The following is a 19,170-nucleotide window of genomic DNA, read 5'->3' as shown; positions in this document are numbered from 1 at the left end:
ATTTGAGCTTTTTGAATTTGTTCTGAGAGATCATAGAACGCCCAGGCCCCTCAGGAAGCTTTGCCTAAGGACAATCACTTCCATCTGAATTTGCTTGTCTATGACAACTTTTATGTATGACACTCATTAGGTGCAGAAATTTTTCCCAAAATTAAACATAATTAATTTATATAACCTTCAGAATGATCCTTCATCATCTCATTATATAAACTTTAAAAAGGGACTTAGGGAGGTCATGTAACTTGTTTAAGATTGCAAAACAAATAAAAAGAGTTAAGGTTGGAAACAAGACTGTTTTATTTTAGAGCTTAAGCTCTTGAATCTCTTGAATGCATGGTTACTGCCTTTATTGTGAAGCAATAATTCACATATCAAAGAGCAATGGTCTTCAAGCTTTTATTCTTGAGTAGCACCAAATGAAAATTTAATACTTCATTTTATATAGGCTCTCATGTAATTTTAAGTGGATTCCAAATTGTTTTAGTCATAATTATAAACAGTTTTGGAGAATATAATTTCAGGGATATTACAAAAAGTATAAATTTAAAACTAAGAACTCCATATCACTTTTAGAAAATATATCTTATTATCCATCATTCATATTAAAATCACTTTATTATACTCTGAAGTTTTATGGGGATTCCTTTTTTCACATAATTTAATGTTTTATTCTTGACTAAATCATGACAGCTGGTGTGGCTCAGTGGTTGAACAAAGACCTATGAGCCAGAAGGTCACGATTTGATTCCTGATCAAGGCATATATCTGGGTTGTGGGTTTGATCCCTAGTGTGGGGCATGCAGGAGGCAGCTAATCAATGATTCTGTCTCATCATTGATATTTCTCTCTCTCCCTCTCCCTTCCTTTCTGAAATCAATAAAAATACTTTTTTTTTTTTTAAAGAGCCTATACGTCTTTGTATTTAGAAGAAAACCAAATATTAAATACTTACCAGTCTTTACCCAATCCTATGGAGATTGGGAAGGAAAGATACATATCTTCCCATAAAACCTATAAGGGTCCTTCATTCTACTCTGATATTTAAGTGACAAAATAGAGAAAATGTCATGGATGGGAATAATATAAAAATGTGAATAGATTATTTTCTATTTTACATATTTATATGATTTATTTTCAGATGATAAATCATCTTGGGAAAATAAGAAATGACTATACCAAATCAGTAGCTTCTCTTGCTGAGATTGTATTCTCTTTTAGAAGAGCAAGTCAAAGAGGAAATTCTTGGCATCACATGTGTAGTAATAATTTACACAGCAAGCTTTTCAAATACCTTTACTGTATGTGACCTCATTTGAATCCCAGGACTACTTGTGATATAAATATCGAATATTATTACGTTCCCAATTTGGCAGATGAGAAAAACCTAAGTTTATCAAAGTTAAATAACACATCTATCAATAAATTCAAACTGGTAATTGAGGAAATCAAGGAATTGGATTTGAAATATCATGGATTTCAAAACCTGAGTGTGTGTATTTTTTCTGTACACTAGAGTTGGCTTGTGTCTGTACTGACTTGCTGACATTCCTTAGGAACCTCCTTTCCTATGGACTATAAAATTAATTTATTGGCTTGCTATTTTCACCCATTAACAGTGAGAATGTGTTACTGCCTCACTCTTGTCCAAGGATTCCCCGTGGATAGAAAATCTAATAAGCCAGCAGGGACCTTGTTAACAGTCACAGATACCAAAATGGCTCAAATTTCTTTGTGAAGGACAGTGACATGTGTTATGCCTCCCAATCCGCATGCTACATTCCTATGGGAAATTCATAAACACAGTTTCAGGCTGATGATAACAATAGAAAACTTCAACTTGTCAATCTATCTCTTTCTCTTTCATTTCTTTCCCAATAGCACTATGAGAGTGTTCATTCCTTTGTCTTTTAATATAGATAACTATCTCTGATCCTTGGGGATTCAAATTTAATTGATATAGAGTGGGGCTCAGGAACCTGGAGTTTTCAAGACACACCATGTGATTTTAATGAGGAACTACTAAGTGCCAGGTGCTGGATGGATATTTTCACACATCATCTTATGTTATTCAGTAGGCTCCTTTCTAGGAAGCTGGATTTTAGATGTTGCACTTTATCTTGCCTGTTGGATTTTGAAATGTAAAAAAGTATGTAGTTAAATCTTCAGAGCACAGTACATTTAATTTATTTGACTTTATTTTAAGTCCATCTCTAACCAATTATAACATTTCATGGAATTCCAGGGACTTAATTGCATAACAGAAACCAAAAAATGTTACAAAAATGTACATTAATGTGTCTGAAAATTGAAGAGAAGTGACTGTTAGACCCACTGGCTATATTCCCCCTAATTTACTCTCCTAATGTGCAACTTAATTCAGAATCTAAGTGCATTGCCTCACAAGGTTACACACAATCATTTTAGGAGGTTGAATTTGATGGCTGAGTACTTTTAAAAGGCTTGTAATTTAAATTCCTTGCAGCAGAAATATAATATTGTAAATAAAAAAAAAGGTTTTGGATCTAAGCTAGTCCTTAGGTATAATGAAAGCATTAATTTTCAATCCAATTCAAGTTTAATAAAATAAAGTGCCAGCTCTACAGATGTAAATGTAATTAATTAGCATTTATGTTTGTTAGAAAATACTTTTAATTTGACTCAGGAAATTCTTTCAACTGTGGAAACCGAGCAGTGAAGTAAATGTAGTGGTGGGTGATTGTTTCCTACCATATAATTATGTGTTAGATGATAGTTAAGATCTCAAATGCTCCACAAATTTTGGAGTCATCAAAAGTATGGTCCTAAAGCCAGCAATATCACCCATAAATCTGTTAGAAATGCAAATGCTCTGACCCTACTAGAAAATTATGGATCAAAAAGTCAGTGGGAAGTCTTCCAGGAGATTCTAATATGCACTAAGTTTGAGTACTACTGCTCTAATTGTCTTCAGAGTTTGCACAAAGACAATGATTGAGTCCAACAGAATTAGTCATACTCTTCTCCATAAATGCAATAAAGGAGAGCCACAGAACTACTTCATGTTTTATCTCCTTAAATTGTTTATTATTTTAAACATCAGATTAATTTCTCCTCAGGTTGGTCTCTATGTTTGTGCGTGTGCATTGTGTGTGTGTGTGTGTGCACATGTCAAGCTTTTTCTTTACATACATATTATAAATGCACAATATAAATGTAAAATTACATCATCCAGTGATTTTTCTTAACATTTCAGATATCTTATTTCCAATTTATAAATACACCTATAGAATGATCTTACACATCAAGAATTAGGGTCCATTTTCTTCATTTAAAAATGTATCTTGAAATTTGTTTTAAGGTAAAATTTTATAATGGCTTTCTGTATTCTAAGATTAGATTTGTGTGTTTGGAAAGTCTTGGGAACATTGAAACACACCTCAGTCATTTAGTACACTTTATACTGACTGAAATAAGCAAAGATCTTTATAGCTATACTAGAGGCCCCGTGCACGAAATTCATGCATGGGTAGGGTCCGTAGGCCTGGCCAGTGTTCAGGGCCCATCTGTGGGGCAACTGGCAGGGCAATTGGGAGGCTTCCCCACTGGCATCTGCCTTGGTCAGCCTGGTGCCATGCCACCCCCCTTCCAGCTGCCACTGCTGGTCACCTCCCTCTGCAGGGCAACTGGCAGGGCAATTGGGGGAATGGGGAGTCGCTGGGACCTACCTTGGCTAACCTGTTCAATGTGGGCTGGGAGCAGCTCCTGCTTTGAGCATCTGTCCCCTGGTGGTCAGTGCACATCATAGCAACCAGTCATTCCACTGGTCTTCCTGCTATTTGGTTTATTTGCATATTAGGCTTTTATTATATAGAATGTATTATTTAAGTCATATTCTCTTCCTGTTCTTTACTTATGACTAAATTGATAGTACTTGGTATATCTTTGGTGTATTTCATTAAGTGTGCTAAAACATTAACAATATATTAATGCTAACTATGTTTTGAAGCAAAGGTAGGATAACTAATCATTCTAATCTTTCAGTGGTTTTAGCACTGAAAGTCCTATGTCCTAAGTAGGCCAGTTTCATAAGCACGGGACTGAGTGTCCCCTACCCAGACTGCCATACTTGGTTTAATGATCTGCTATTGCTATCTTGAAATTCTTAATAATTTTCTAACAAGGTGCACAATGTTTTCATTTCACATTGGGCCCTACATATTATATAATTTGTCCTGGTCCTCAGAAAGCCCATATGAGTCCCAGGCAAACAGATGGTTAAGTACCTTTACTAAGGTTCTATGTAACAACCCTTCATTGGTTTTATTTGAGAGGCCATTTCTATAATATACAAGTCAATTAAATAATTTAAATGTATCCTACCTCATTTATATCGTTGCTTTTTAATTAGGCAAGATCATTTAATGACATCAATATGCAAGTCATAGATTCCATATCTATAATTTTTCATAATGAATATTATAGCACATTTGCATTACATGTTGTAGTTCACAAGACACTTTCAGGCACATTGTCTCATTAAACATCCCCAATTGTGCACTAGCAAAAGATTAATAACTAAATCTCAGAGGAGAAATGGGGGGTATATGGAGAATATTTTCATTGGTAGCACCTGTCAATTTTCATGGTGTAAATATTTCATGATTGTTAATTTCAAAGTACCAACTTAATGTCATTGAGTAAAGAGTTGGGGGGAAATGCTCAGTTCTCACAGCAGATGTATCTGCTCCAGCACACCATTGTATGTTCCTCACCTAAGGGAGATGGAGTAGGTATCATGCTTATACTGCAGATGAAGATACTGACTTGGGTAATCTGGATGACATACAAAAGGTCACATATCTTCTGAATGGCTAATGCCAAAGCTATATCCTCAGTCTTCTCATTTCAAATCCCGTGTTTTTCTCATTAGACTATTTTGTTTTTATCTACCTTTCATTTCTATGAATTTTCATATAGGAATTATTGCTATGAATGTATAATAAGAGAACACATATTCCATGGATAAAAAGTTAGCATTAAGTAAAGTTTGTTGCAGGAAAACGTAATAACATTTTATCTGTATTAAATTAAGGATAATTACTTTTTAAGATGTTTTGATTAAAATCACTTAAAAATATCTGAATTTTTCACAGATGGGTTTTCATTTATCTTCAGTTTCAAATAGTGTATTCTTTATGACAAAGCCTCATCTTCACAATTTAATTATAAATGAAGTATGACTCATACATTTTCTATTTCTCTTTGTTACTACTTAATTACCATTTGGCAACAACTTACTGCTATTACTGTACTTTCAACTCTTGGGTGGTAGGCCTTAGGCTAAGTGTTCCCTTATGTTCTTATGAAACTTAATCCTCATAGTAACTCTATAAAACCGACAATATCATTTTCTATTTAATGTTTTTAAAATTTAGTAAATCTTTATTGTTCAGATTATTACAATTGTTTCTCCTATCCCCCCCCACTCCCATAGCTCCCCTCCACTGGGTTCCCACCCCACCCTCTGCCCTTACCTCCCTGCCACTATCCTCATCCATAGGTGTACAATTTTTGTCCAGTCACTTCCTGCACCCCTCATAACCCTTTTCTCCTGAGAATTATCAGTCCATAGAAAAGTAGACTGATAATCTTTTCTTTCTTCCTTTTTTTTTTTTCCTGAAAAAAACCGAGGCATCTGATCCAGACCAGTTTTCTATAATATACTTGATCAGGCCAGAGAAAGCCCTATCCTGGTGGTTCCCACTCTTCCTCTTCCTTTGGATGAATACTTTAAAATTTGTTATTGTTTTTTAATGATTTTTTAGAAAGGGAGAGGAAAGGAGAGGGAGGAAAGGAGGGAGGAAGAGAGGGAGGGAGGGAAAGAGGGAGGGAGGGAGAGAGGAAGGTGGGCTGCTTCCTGCACACCCCCTACTGGGGACTGAGCCTGCAAACCAGGCATGTGCCCTGACTAGGAACAACCTCTCATTGCATGGGACAGTGTGCAACTAACTAAGCCACAGAGTGCAGGGCTGGATGAGCACTTTATGAGTGCTTTAGAAGCTTCCTATTACAGGACTTCAGATGGCATACAATTAACTGGATCAGTCATTTTGCTGTCAAAAAACATAGAGAAGGCTTGAGTCCTTTGGTAGTGCCACCAGTGTATAAGGCCAGATGTTCATCTCCATAAAACCAATTTTTGTTTCTGTCAAATTTCATTTCCTCACTGAACTTCAAAAATTTGTAGAAGGATATAATTTCATCTCAGAGGTAGCTTAAAAAAGCAATTCTAAGTAGAAATTACTATCATTTTGTTAACTATGTACATCAGTTCAATTTAGGAATAATGCTTTTTTGAAACAACACCCCCCTCCCCCGGAGGTCTCAAATACTAGTCTACTCCATTTAAAATTTGTTTTCTAAATGGAGCTAGAAAATTAGTGCAGCAGCATGCAAGAGTGACTTTATTATTTAATGAAATTTTCCTATTACAGAGACTGCTCTGAGTAATTTACAATGTTAACTCATGCAATCTTTTTAACAACACATGAGGTAGGTATTTGTTTTTGTCTTCACTTTGTTAGTGAAGGACTTTAAGTAAAGACAAGTTAAACTTATCAAAAGTTGTCTGGTAGGTAGGATCCTATAAACAACCTTGTCTCCCAAGAAGATGTAGAAGATCTAGGAGAGACCTGGGGAATAATAGAGTAAGTAAAGTGTCCATGTGAAAGACCACTCACCAAATATTAATATCTAAACTGAATGCGTGTGAACAAGAAATTGAATAATTTTTATTAATTTAGGCCTGTGGTCAGCAAACTGCAGCTCACAAGCCACATGCAGCTCTTTGGCTTCTTGAGTATGGCTCTTCCACAAAATACCACGGCCTGGGCAAGTCTATTTTTAAGAAGTGGCATTAGAAGAAGTTTAAGTTTTAAAAATTTGGCTCTCAAAATAAATTTCAATCATTGTACTGTTGATATTTGGCTCTGTTAACTAATGAGTTTGCTGACTACTGGGTTAGGCCACTAAAATGTGATGGTTTGTCACAGCTCCTACATCTTAGTTTGAGCTACTAAAGCAAAGTAGCATAGACTAGATGACTTAGGAACAGCAGACAGATTTATTTCACACAATGTTGGCAGTCTGAGACTAAGAGCCAGACTGGTCAAGTTCTCATGAGGCTCCTCTTTCAACTTTAACTTTTGGTTCATAAGTGACTTCTTACATGGTGGAGAGCTGACCTCTGTGGTACTACTATCATGGCACCCATTCTATTCGTGACAATGGTATCCTCATGACCTCATATAATCCTAATAAAATCCCAAAGGTCCACCTTCCAATACCATCAGATCTTTCCACTTTCATGTAATTTCAACATGGGAATTTGAAGGGGACACAAATATTAAGTTTCTAACATTCTGGGATGTTACTGTAATATATTCTAATTCCCTAAGTTATATAATAAATGCTCACAGTTTAACAACTTGGAATGTCTGAAGTAAAAGAATATTTTGACACTTCGTTTACCATAATATATTTAAAGATTTTGAATTTGACACTTAGTAAACAGACCTTGATTTTAATTTTACCTATTTCCAACAGTAGGACAGGGATTGTGTAAGAAACTTCCATTTTTTCATAATATTACTATTGTAATTCCTCTTTTCCCCCCCAATAATGAATATCCTAAATATATATAGTAGGATACATGGCTAGCTGGAGATTATATTTTTCAGTTTGCCTTTAAAGCTAAGTAAGGCCATGCCTGTATGGCTATAGAGATAAAACAGAAATAACAGACACTTCTCACATGCCTTTAAATAGGAATGAGCATGCATACCTCTTCCCACATTCTGCTCTTCCTGGTTACTAAGATGAAGGTATTAGAACGAAGGTCTAGAGCTAGCTGGGAGTTGAGCATGGTGGAACTGCACTACCAATCCTGGGTTATTTACCTCTGTGTTGTTTCATGAGAGCAAAATGAACATCTTGCCTTTTTAAAATTATTTGGGTTTTCTTTCTTACACTATCTTCAAGTGGGTCTTAATTAATAGAAGAAGAACTAGACTAATTCAGCAATAATCTATGAAACTAATGGCCCATGGGGTTTCAGAAGGAATACATAGAACTGCAATTGTGTTGGTAATTTTATAAACACTGCTGCTTATCTTGATCAATTACCATATTGCAAGCGTTTTTGCCTAATGAAACATCCATTTTATTAATTCTTTCTCTTCGACTCATTTATGCACTAAAGTTATAATCCCAAATTCACAAGCTTTCAAAGATTCTATTGGGAAGCCACCTACTGTGAGGTCGCTGTCACAAGGTTCTGAATTTACTACAGGAGGACAAAGGAAAATCAACATAGTTTAAGTGAAAATTGTTGTTAAAAGAACAAAATTCTAATACCTTGAATAAATTCTAACAGAGATATTCTTCATTGAATATAACAGAAGTGCTCCACATGTAACAAACACCATATTTGATACTCACATAAGCACTCAGATCCAGATAGATAATTATCTCCATTTTATAGATGAAAAAAGATGTGTTATGTGAAGGTGAACAACTTACTCAGGGAGGGTCTCATGTCTTGAATTCAAATGATCTCTTCCAAGGATGGAAGCATATTAATCACATTTCTAAATTTTAGATTCCAGTTCTGGCACTTAAGATCTATGTTGCTATAAAAAGATGACTTTGCCTTTTTGACATGTTTTTTAATCTATATAATGGGAATAATAAATAGAACTTATCACTTAAAATGTGGTTTATAAAAGGTATGTAAACTGCTTACTAAAGTGCCTAACATTTAGTAACTTCTTAATAAGTGTTAGCTATTTTCTGAGGTTTCAGTTTTTATGGGGATAGATTTATACTGCAGTAAAAATGCAAAACCCTAGGGAGTCCTGGTCACATTACGTTTTATGATAATTTTATTCTCAAGATCACAATACAATAAAATTTGGATGGTGTTCCTAAAGTTGTAAAATGCAGTAACCTTAATGAATTTTAAGAACTGGATGGGTTTTATCTTCAAAAAAGTGTCATCTCACCATATACTTAGCATTGGAGATAAGCTTCTCTCACATGGTTTCCCTTGGGTCTAACTAAAGCTCTATTATAAATTCCTGCTGAAGTCTATATTTAAATAAATGAATAATCACTTTGATCTGCCTAAACAAAATAGTAAAAACAGGATGATTATTCATAGTTTCTGGAATGTAATCAATTGGACAAAAAAAAAAAAAAAAAAAAAAAAATGGAGACTAGAGCTAATCCTTTATATTTTAACATTTTCATTTTAGACCAGATTTTCTCAAGTAAGTTTCTGGAAATTTATAAAACCAAAAATTTTTTAAAGTGTTTGGGAAAATCAAAGACACAAGGTGATGGTGGTGGGTGGGTTTTATGGTCAATGTAGTTGGAAATATTTTGGGGTTAAACAAATCTCTATATTGTAGAACTTGACAGATACCTTATACTATGTTTTGAAACTCTAAAAAGGTATGTACCATCTCTTATTTCCAAAATACCTTAGCCTACTGATCAACTTTTCTATTTTTCCTACTCTATACAGGTTCTTTAAAGAAAATAAATTCCTTATTTCAAAGGACTGTTTAATTATTTACATGAGATTCCCAGAGTCAGTGACATGTAACCATACACACATACATCCAAGCCAAAAATTTGACTCAACTGTAAGACTTAAAAATAAGAGCAGGGCTCTTTCTTTTTTAAATTTAAATTTTTTAAAAAAATTGATTCCAGTGAGGAAAGGAGACAGAGAGGGAGAAACATCAATGATGAGAATTATTGATTGGCTGCCTCCTGCACGCCCCCTACTGGGGATTAATCTCACAACATGATGTGTGCCATGACCAGGACTCAAACCTTGACCTCCTGGTTCATAGGTCGATGCTCAACCATTGAGCCACACCAGCCAGGCAAGATTCTCTTTTTTAAAATATATTTTATTGATTTTTTTACAGAGAGGAAGAGAGAGGAATAGAGAGTTAGAAACATCAATGGGAGAGAAACATCGATCAGCTGCCTCCTGCAATACCCTACTGGGGATATGCCAGCAACCAAGGTACATGCCCTTGACTATTATAGAATCGAACCCAGGACCTTTCAGTCCACAGGCGATGCTCTATCCACTGAGCCAAACCAGTTTCGGCAAGACTCTTTCTTAATCAGTTAGCCTACTCAGTCAAGTGGCCATTACCTCATAAAAAGAGAATTATTTTTTTTACCTTTCTATAACATAAATAATAGCCATTACGAATTGATATAGAAGTTTATTTCTTCGTAAAATATGGCCATACAATAAAAAGCAACTTCTAATGCTATTTTTATAAGTGAGAACAAATTAAGGATATCTAAGAAGGATAGTTCTTAAGATTTATAAATATTTTTAGATGTATTCACAAAATTAGAGATTTAGGTAGTTCCTGGTCTACTAAAATTATAATGTATATTTAAGGAAATTATCTGTCAACAATCTGTAGGTTTAAGTGAATTGTACATAAATTATTAGGTAATTATTTTATTCTAGGGGGCACTGATTCTTTCATTAACTTGAAACTGACAGAAAAGAAAAGGATAATAGTTATTTGTAGAACTCCATGTTGAAAAGAAAACCTTTATTATGTTTTCCCTAAGCCTGATTTCCCACATATCAATAACTGTGATATCTGCATTAAGTCTACAAATTGCATCTCTTAGTGTTTCTTAATTAATAAATGCCAGTGTACAAAAAAGTATTGCCAATTGCTTGACCAAAGGAAGTTTCTTAGTATGGTGGCCTCTTATTTCAAATCCATTTAAAAGTAAATTTCAAATATTCACCTAAAATGTTTTGTCTGTATTCTTGTTGAGTAATTTTTTCATTAAACTTTTAACTTTGAGATAATTATAGATTCACAGGCAAGTATTGATATAAGAAATAATAGAGATCTCATTGCCCTTAATTTCATCTCCCCCAATAGTAACACATTGAAAAACTATAATATAGTATGACAGCCAGGATTAAAAAAGTCAAGGTGTAAAACACATATCAGGCTAGCCTTGCATTTTTTAAAATATATTCCACTGTGTTCATGATGAAAAATTCTTTCTATATGCTGCAAAATTCTACTTGTTAATATTTGTTAAGGAATTTTATATCTTCTTGTATGATGGTAAATTATTGATTTCTATAATAGTTTGATACTGTTATAGTAGGAAAATACAAGCTATGGTTTCAATTATTTTATTTTGTTGAGTTTTGTTTTATGGTATAGAATATGATCTAACCTAATATGTGGGTGTGTTTTTTGTTTGTTTGTTTGTTTGTTTTGTAGGATGCTCAAAATGTTTATTCTTTTGTTGTTGGGTGAAGTGTTGTATAAATATCAATTAAATGCTTTTGGCATATGGTGTTGTTGAGTTCTTCTATGTCCTTGTAGATTTTCTATCAAGTCCTATTAATTGTTGAGAAAGGAATATTAAAGTCTCCAACTATAACTGTGGATTTGTCTGTTTTTTTGTTTGTTTGTTTGTTTTAAGTTCCATTAGCTTTTGCTTTATATATTTGGAGCTCCCAAAAAATATATACATATATATTTAGGATTGCTATGTCTTCTTGGTGGAATGCTTCATTTATCATTATCTAATGTCCTGCCCTGTCATCTCAGTAATATCGTCTATTGATTGTCTTTTTTCACTGAAGTATGAGATTTTCTTGCTTCTAATCCAATTTTATAGCTGTTTGAGGCTGGATTTTCTTCAAGTTCTTGAACCAAACACCATATTATAAAATATTCAGTATGGAATACTTCCTTCTTTTTTCAAAAAATAAGGCAGTGCCATATCAATTGCTATTTTTTGAAATATATTTCATGTTCTTTTTACTAGCATGTAATGATTAATTTTTGTCATTTTAATCAATATTTAATCAGTATTTTCAAATTTTCTCAATTTAAGTTTTTAAAAATGGTGAGTAGCTATAAATATAGCTCACAAAAGCAAAACTTTGAGTTCTTCACATATTGTACGAGTTGTAAATAGATATTGAAACAAAAATATTTTAGAAAATATTTTAGATTATTCACTGTAGAAAATTACAAAGCAGTTCTATAAATACACAGGATATAGTTAATTTATCTTTGTTATCCCGAATCTCTCATATGTGCTAAATGAATAAATGCATAAAAATAGAATTTTGGTTTTTCTCTTAATGTTTACTACTAATGAGTGGTGACATCTTTTTCCAAGATTTGTCCCCAAAGAAGTAAGATCTCTGTATGTACAATGCCAAATTCTATACATAGAAGAGGTGCATTATTATTCTGCTCCTTAAAAATGTTCTAAGATTTTAAGTTGAATTATTGGGAAAATGAGATTATGCTTTAACGAAGAGTCATTTTCCACAACAGTGAATTCAAATGATGAGAAAGTAAATGAAAGCTACCTATTATTAATAAATACATGCCATAAAGACTAGTAACCTATGCTAAATTATAAGGAAAGTTGAGAAGACAATTTTAGATTATAGAAAAGACAGGAATAGGGAAAAGGAAGAGATTTCTTGTGTAGATAGTAGGAGCTAGGTATTATATACATCTTCACAATAGCCTCAACATGTAATTATTAAATACATTTTTTAAACGATGGAGGAGAAATAATAAATAAAAAATGAATAAAAGGGAGGAGGTGCTCATAATGTTAGAATTGGGACTTAAATATAATACTGTATGCTTTCAAAATCAGTCTTTCAATGCACTTTATTTTTTTTTTAACTATATATTTTTATTGATTTCAGAGAGGAAAGGAGAGGGAGAGAGAGAGAGAAAGAGAGAGAGAGAGAGAGAAATATAAATGATAAGAGAGAATCATTTTGATTGACTGCCTATTGCATGCTCCCTACTGGGGACCGAGCCTGCAATCTGGGCATGTGTCCTGACCAGGAATTGAAATGTGACCTCCTCATTCATAGGTTGATGCTCAACTACTGAGCCAAGTCAGCCAGGCATTTCAATGCACTTTAAAGGGCCCTTCTCCAATGTGGGGAATTCTCTCTGTTTCTTTCTCCCATGTAACTTCCTAAAATGGTGTTTGCCAATACTTAATACCAACACCTTTTATTTTTTACTTTTTAAGTTTTATCCATTTTACCTTTTTGAATTTTTATTCAAATACTGTGTCCATTATAAAGTTGTATGTTTTTTTTTTGTTTTTTTTGTTTTTTGAAATTGTGGTTTTCTGCTACAGTTTTTAGTTCTAGATGACTTTCTTCTTTAAAATTAATTTATTGGGGTAATATTAGTTAATAAAATAATATAGATATCAAGTATGTAATTCTGTGATACATCATCTGTATATTGCATTGTATTCCAACTGCTAATACCTTTTAATTCATAGCAAAAGTGACACATGCCTTAAATAAATTATTTTACTTTCTTAATATTCACATTTGGTAAGAATAATTTGCATGCCCATACTACTAATAGGATATGGAAGAAATACATACATATATGGAAATTGAAACTCTAATTTTTTTACAGAGATTACTCAGGTTATATCATGATCATACTTGCTGTTAAAAGTTTACTGAGTATCAAGGAATAATATTCCCAAACTTTAAACTATTCTGTTTTTTAAATTGTTGTTTTTCTTTCTGAAGAAAAATACCTAGATATCAAAAGAGTGTCTTTGAGTCTAAAGACATCTGTCTCTGCAAAAATTAAAATGTCTCCTAATGTTCACACAGTCACAGTCTCTAGAAGGCAATCACTGCATGCTGACTGGAGAGTTTCTAACAACCCGATAAAATAAATATATTCTGGTCTTGCCACCCTTCTGCTTCGGAAAGCAAGGTATTGATTGAAAATTTAATAGGCATTTGTGTCTATAGAAATTATTATCCACTTGCTTTTTGTGAATCTAGTTAAACGCATTAACTCTTACCTGAGAGTAGTTTCTGCCCTCCATATATCAAGCCCTTTATACACATCAAAGAAATTTTCTCCTTCATATAGCATCCCGGATTTTATGAGAGACTTTTTAAAAAGTTACTGTAATCTCCTGATTAAGGAATCACATTCAAAATAAACCCACTTGGAAAGTGATACACAGGGCAATTGTTTGAATTTCCTACATATTACAGGGAAGGTCCTATTTGCCCTGAATACAGAGAGTAAAGAGAAAAGCGATTATCCTTTGAGTCAAATGAGTTGAGTCATCTCATTCAAGGGTGAAGAGACAGATTGTCACTAAATTCATTGGAATAACTACTTCACTGAAGATGGTATTTTAGATTAATCAGTGAATATTAAACATTGTGATACTGTTGTGGGGATTAAATGATATAACATGAGAAATTAGAATGTATAGTACATAAAGATTGTTATTATAGCTAATATGATCTGAATTATTGTCTGATTAGAATACCATCAGATCAGCAAGGTGGTAATTCTGCGGAGTTAAGTAATCAAGGCTTGGAAAGGTTTTTCTGGTCTGGACGAATTCTCTATCAAAACCCCCACCTCTTTTCTGAGTCAGTGTATACCCATCTATACCAAGCTATTCAGCTTTTTAATTTGCTCAGAATTGGTACAGATATGTAGGAAAGGACTTGAGTATCCCCATCACTAGAATGTCTCACCCTACTTAAATAATCTCTTTGACTTTCTAGTTTACATAATCAGTTTCAACTGGATTTACTTTTTGAGTCATTGTGATCACTTCTCGATGTCCAATGAAAGTCCATTTCTCAGGCAGGGAGTCTGAAAAAATAGACCATTCTTTGAGACTTCATTGTGACCTGCCATTAGTCTTTCTCCTTGGGTATACACACTGTTACCTTAAAACTTCATTCAAAATTTCAAATCTTCCATAATCTTTCATTAAAGTTCAGAGCTGATTTATCATTTTCTAAATAACTCCTCAAGAAATTCTAGCAAATAAAGAGTGAAGATATTTGAAGTGACATACTTGACAGTCACAATAAGTAAGAAAAGATTGCAGGAAAAAATATTTTCTATAAAATCATAATAGCAGGTTTTAGAAGTTATATGAAGATAAACTCATTTGTTTTGTTTTTTTAAATGGAGTATAGCTTAAGAGGAGAAATTATTAGAAATAAGGACAGATTATTAGAAATCAATGGCAATTATTTCAGAATCATTCTCAATGTGTTGCTCACCTTTCTACCTCATAATCAGTCACCAAAAGCTTCTAGTACTCTATACTATAGAGTATATGAGTTTTTATATCCTAACCAACTCATCTTCATCCTTATCTTAAAATAAGCCCTCACCACCTAGTGTCCCCCATTTCATCTTTCTTCATTCTACTGAGGCCACTAGCTTCGTATATTTCTGAAATAGAGGTGGAATCATATCAGTTTACTGCTTAAAACCTCTCACAACTTCAATTGTCTGTAGCAGTATTTCACAAAACAAGATATTTAGACATATTCTTGAAGATATGAACATTATATCATGAAGTTTAAACATTGGGTTTTCAAATGTATCTCTTTTACATGGAAGACATGAAAAACATTTGCATAGCATAAATTTAGTTTCTTAATTCTGTATGCATCTGTGGATATATACTTAGGGGCCTATATATATATATATTTCCCCTCCAGTAATAAATTCAAGAGGATACATAAATAACTTCAGGAGACAAAAACACAACAGCTTCTCCACCCAGGACTGACTGTGAGAATTTTTCTATGGGACATTACATTTCACACCACTCTCAAGGCCTACTATAAAAAAAGGGCAATAACTGTGAGGTTCAATCAAAACCAATTGTTCAATTCCTCCTGCCTTTCTGGAGACAGCAGAGTGCACGGGTTGCCTTTGCTCCTGCTTCTCCAGTCCTGCTCTCCTCACAGCTACATCTATGTGGGCTCCCCTTATAGGCCAAGTCATCCCAACTTCCACTCTCTCTGAGGTTTGAGATCAAATGGGCATCTCTAACTAGCAAAACTCACTTCCAGGCATTTGCCTCTAATACCCTTTCTTCCCCATTGAAAGAAACCAATGTTTCTTGGAGATGAGGCTGATTCCAGGCCTGGGGCATTCTAAGTACAAGATGACTTTACAATATTTTGTTATACTAGGGAGAAGGTGCTAAACATAGTGATGGAGATACAAACCAGAGACATATGAACCATCTTGAAGGTGCGCTCATAGGTGAAATCTGGGACCAGATGAGCACCAATGGGAGAGAGATCATCAGCATGTGCCTTCAGATATGACACCCTCTGAGAAAAACACAACTCAGCCATGTAGAATTATGGCTAAGCACACATTACTTGGATCCAATCATGAGGACATATCAGACAAACCCATACTGAGGAAGATTCTATTTGAAAATGTGGGAGGGACTGTACTCCCCAAAATGTCAATCTTATAAAAACCAAAAGGGTGTGGAAATAGCTCAGATTAAAGAAGGCTAACGAGCATGACAGCTAAATTCTACTTGACCCTAGACAGGTTTTTGTTACAGAGAAAAAAAATGTTATAAAGTACAGTATTATATCTATTGAAAAAAACAAACAAACAAACAAATATAAATATCAGATTAAAGTATCCTATCAATAGAGAATTTGCTGAAATTTATAACAGTTCTATAGTTAGGTAAGAGAATATTCCTGTTCTAAGGAAAAACACAATGGAATGTCCAAGGGTAAAGGATTCAGCTCTATGTAACTTATTTCCAGTGGTTCAGATTGGGAGACAGGAGGAAAAGCAAACAAGAGAAAATATGAACAGTCATAAATCTGGGTAAAGAGTGTATGTGTGGGGGTCTTTTTGGTACTATTTTTACTGTTGCAATTTGTCTGTAAGTTTAACATTATTTCTGAATCAATGTTTAAATAAAAGAGTAAAAAATATTTCCCTGGTGAGGAAAAAACCTTTGTTAGATCAAATCAATATTTTCTAACTTTTTCCTACCAGGACATTGGTTTCATATAACAGATATAGTTAAGCTACGCAGTAGTTGAGGTGCAATTTGAAGTACCTTAGATATTACGTATGTATTTGGTTATCAAGATTTATTGAACTCACATCATGTTCCAGATAATGTGCTATCATACGCCTTTTCTCTCCTTAAGAAAGTATACTTGATAAGTATGAGTGAGAATAAATTATTGGAAAAGAAGAAAAGAATTCACAAACAGATTATTAGTGACAGCAAATTATTTATAATAAACTTCATCTCTGTGCATTAGAAACTCATTTGAAAGCTGCTGGCCACATTGACACAGCTCAAGCCACTTTTCTGTTTTGATTTGAGGCCCAGAGAAGTGAGGCTCCCATACTGTGTGTGACCAGCCCCTGTTCCTTAGAAACAAAGTTCATACTTTCTCCAGTCTCTTCAAGTATGGAGCCCCTCTTTGCCATGTCATTAACTCAGTATTTGTTAAACCCTCGCTGTCCATGGGGATACCCAATCCTCCCAGATGGTGGCTGTCAATTTTTGTGAGTGCCTTTGTCTCAGTTTGTAGTGACTGAGACTTCTGGGTACCATGTGTTGCTTCGCATGTGTTATTGAAGGTCCAACTTTCTATTGTCCATCTTCGAGAAACTCATGGACTCTGGGTCATCAGAGTACAATGGAAAGGACTCTTGGATTTTGACACTTGACAAATACAAGAACAGATTTATTGATAGCTCTGCCACCTAACACATCGGCAATAGTAGCCAGATTACTTAATATCTCTCTTAGCCAAAACCAGTTTGGCTCAGTGGATAGAGCGTTGGCCTGTGGACTGAAAGGTCCCTGGTTCGATTCCAGTCAAGGGCATGTACCTTGGTTGCAGGCACATCCCCAGTGAGGGGTGTGCAAGAGACAGCTGATCGATGATTCTCTCTCATCGATGTTTCTAACTCTCTATCCCTCTCTCTTCCTCTCTGTAAAAAATCAATAAAATATATATATTTTTTAAATATCTCCTTTAATCCTTAAACTGGAAATAATGATGCCATACTCGTCAGAGGGTGATTGGAAGGATTAAGTGAGATAGTGCGATGCAAATTTTTGCATAGTGCCTTGTACATAGTAATTACCTGGAGAACATTAGTCATGCATATTACTTTAGGAAAATAATCGTACTTTTTATTTGAACAACTAGCACCAGGATTTCTCTTTAGGGTGATATTCTCCTGTTGAAATTCTTCTTGGGGAGCATAAGGCCTGGAGTTATAGATTGGAAGGATCCAGGGAAATGAAAGAGACAGGGAAACCACACTCCATTGTCCAGCAACAGAAGTTAAAGGGTAACATAGTAAGCAAAAGGACAAAAACAAAGCAAGACAAAAAGTTCAGGATAGCAGGTTAAGGAAAGAGAGCAAGGTTTGTCTGCATGGCTGGTGCCAGAGTTTTAGGAGGTGGTCCATTTAGTGCAAATCCTAAGTTGTTTTACTTGCCACAAGTCAGTACCTGATGTCTCTCCAACCCTCCAGTTAAATCAATGCCTTCAGTTAATTTTCCTGGTTTTTTGTTTGTTTGTTTTTGTTTTGTTAATAGTTTTGTTTCCATAATGAAAATCGAGGGGAAGGAGATGGATCTCATGCCCAGGCAGCCTTGAGCAGAGATGAAGGAAAAACAGGTGCTGGAGGGAAGATGCAAGCAAGATGGAGAGCTCTGCAGGAGAAGTAAGTAGGACCCAAAAGAGACCACAAAAAGGAACCTCTGATGAAGCAAATGATCTTCAGGGATAATGGGATAGGGGTTTAATCCCTGAGTGTGGGTTTTATCCTTGTAATGGTTAAAGAAATTGTCTTGCCTCAGAGATCCTAGTGTCCAATATAATTTACACTAGATAAAATACTTAAACTAAGGAAAGTATAATACAGTCTTATATTTATAATCCCCAAATACATAAAGTTCTCTAAATGCATTATTTTGTTTGGCACCAATACTCTTTAAGTGGAAGGACCTGACTTTCTTTGCTATTAGGCTGCCGTTATCTCTTTTTATTGACATAGTGGGTACAGTCATACATATTGCTAAAGAGTTATTGATGTGTTGGATGATGGCGTGCTGCCCAGACTCTGCTAGGGTTATTGACCACTGACATATATGTGCCACATGCCCTTACTCAACCCAGAAAATACTAAATTCTCAAGCCTTCTGCATTAGGGTGTTGGATAACATTGTAAACATAAATTCAGAAAAAAAGAA

General features: G+C 34.4%; 1 protein-coding gene across 1 annotated transcript in view; it reads right to left on the bottom strand.

The window, feature by feature from the left end:
* The window catches only part of TYR (tyrosinase), a 67,190-nt gene that overhangs the window by 36,705 nt on the left and 11,315 nt on the right, over window positions 1–19,170 (bottom strand). The gene's annotated exons all lie outside the window — the stretch shown is intronic.

The sequence above is a fragment of the Pipistrellus kuhlii genome, unplaced genomic scaffold, assembly GCF_014108245.1.
Source record: "Pipistrellus kuhlii isolate mPipKuh1 unplaced genomic scaffold, mPipKuh1.p scaffold_m20_p_9, whole genome shotgun sequence".
In the NCBI taxonomy this organism is placed as follows: Eukaryota; Metazoa; Chordata; class Mammalia; order Chiroptera; family Vespertilionidae; genus Pipistrellus; species Pipistrellus kuhlii.
This window is presented reverse-complemented; position numbering and strand designations above follow the sequence as displayed.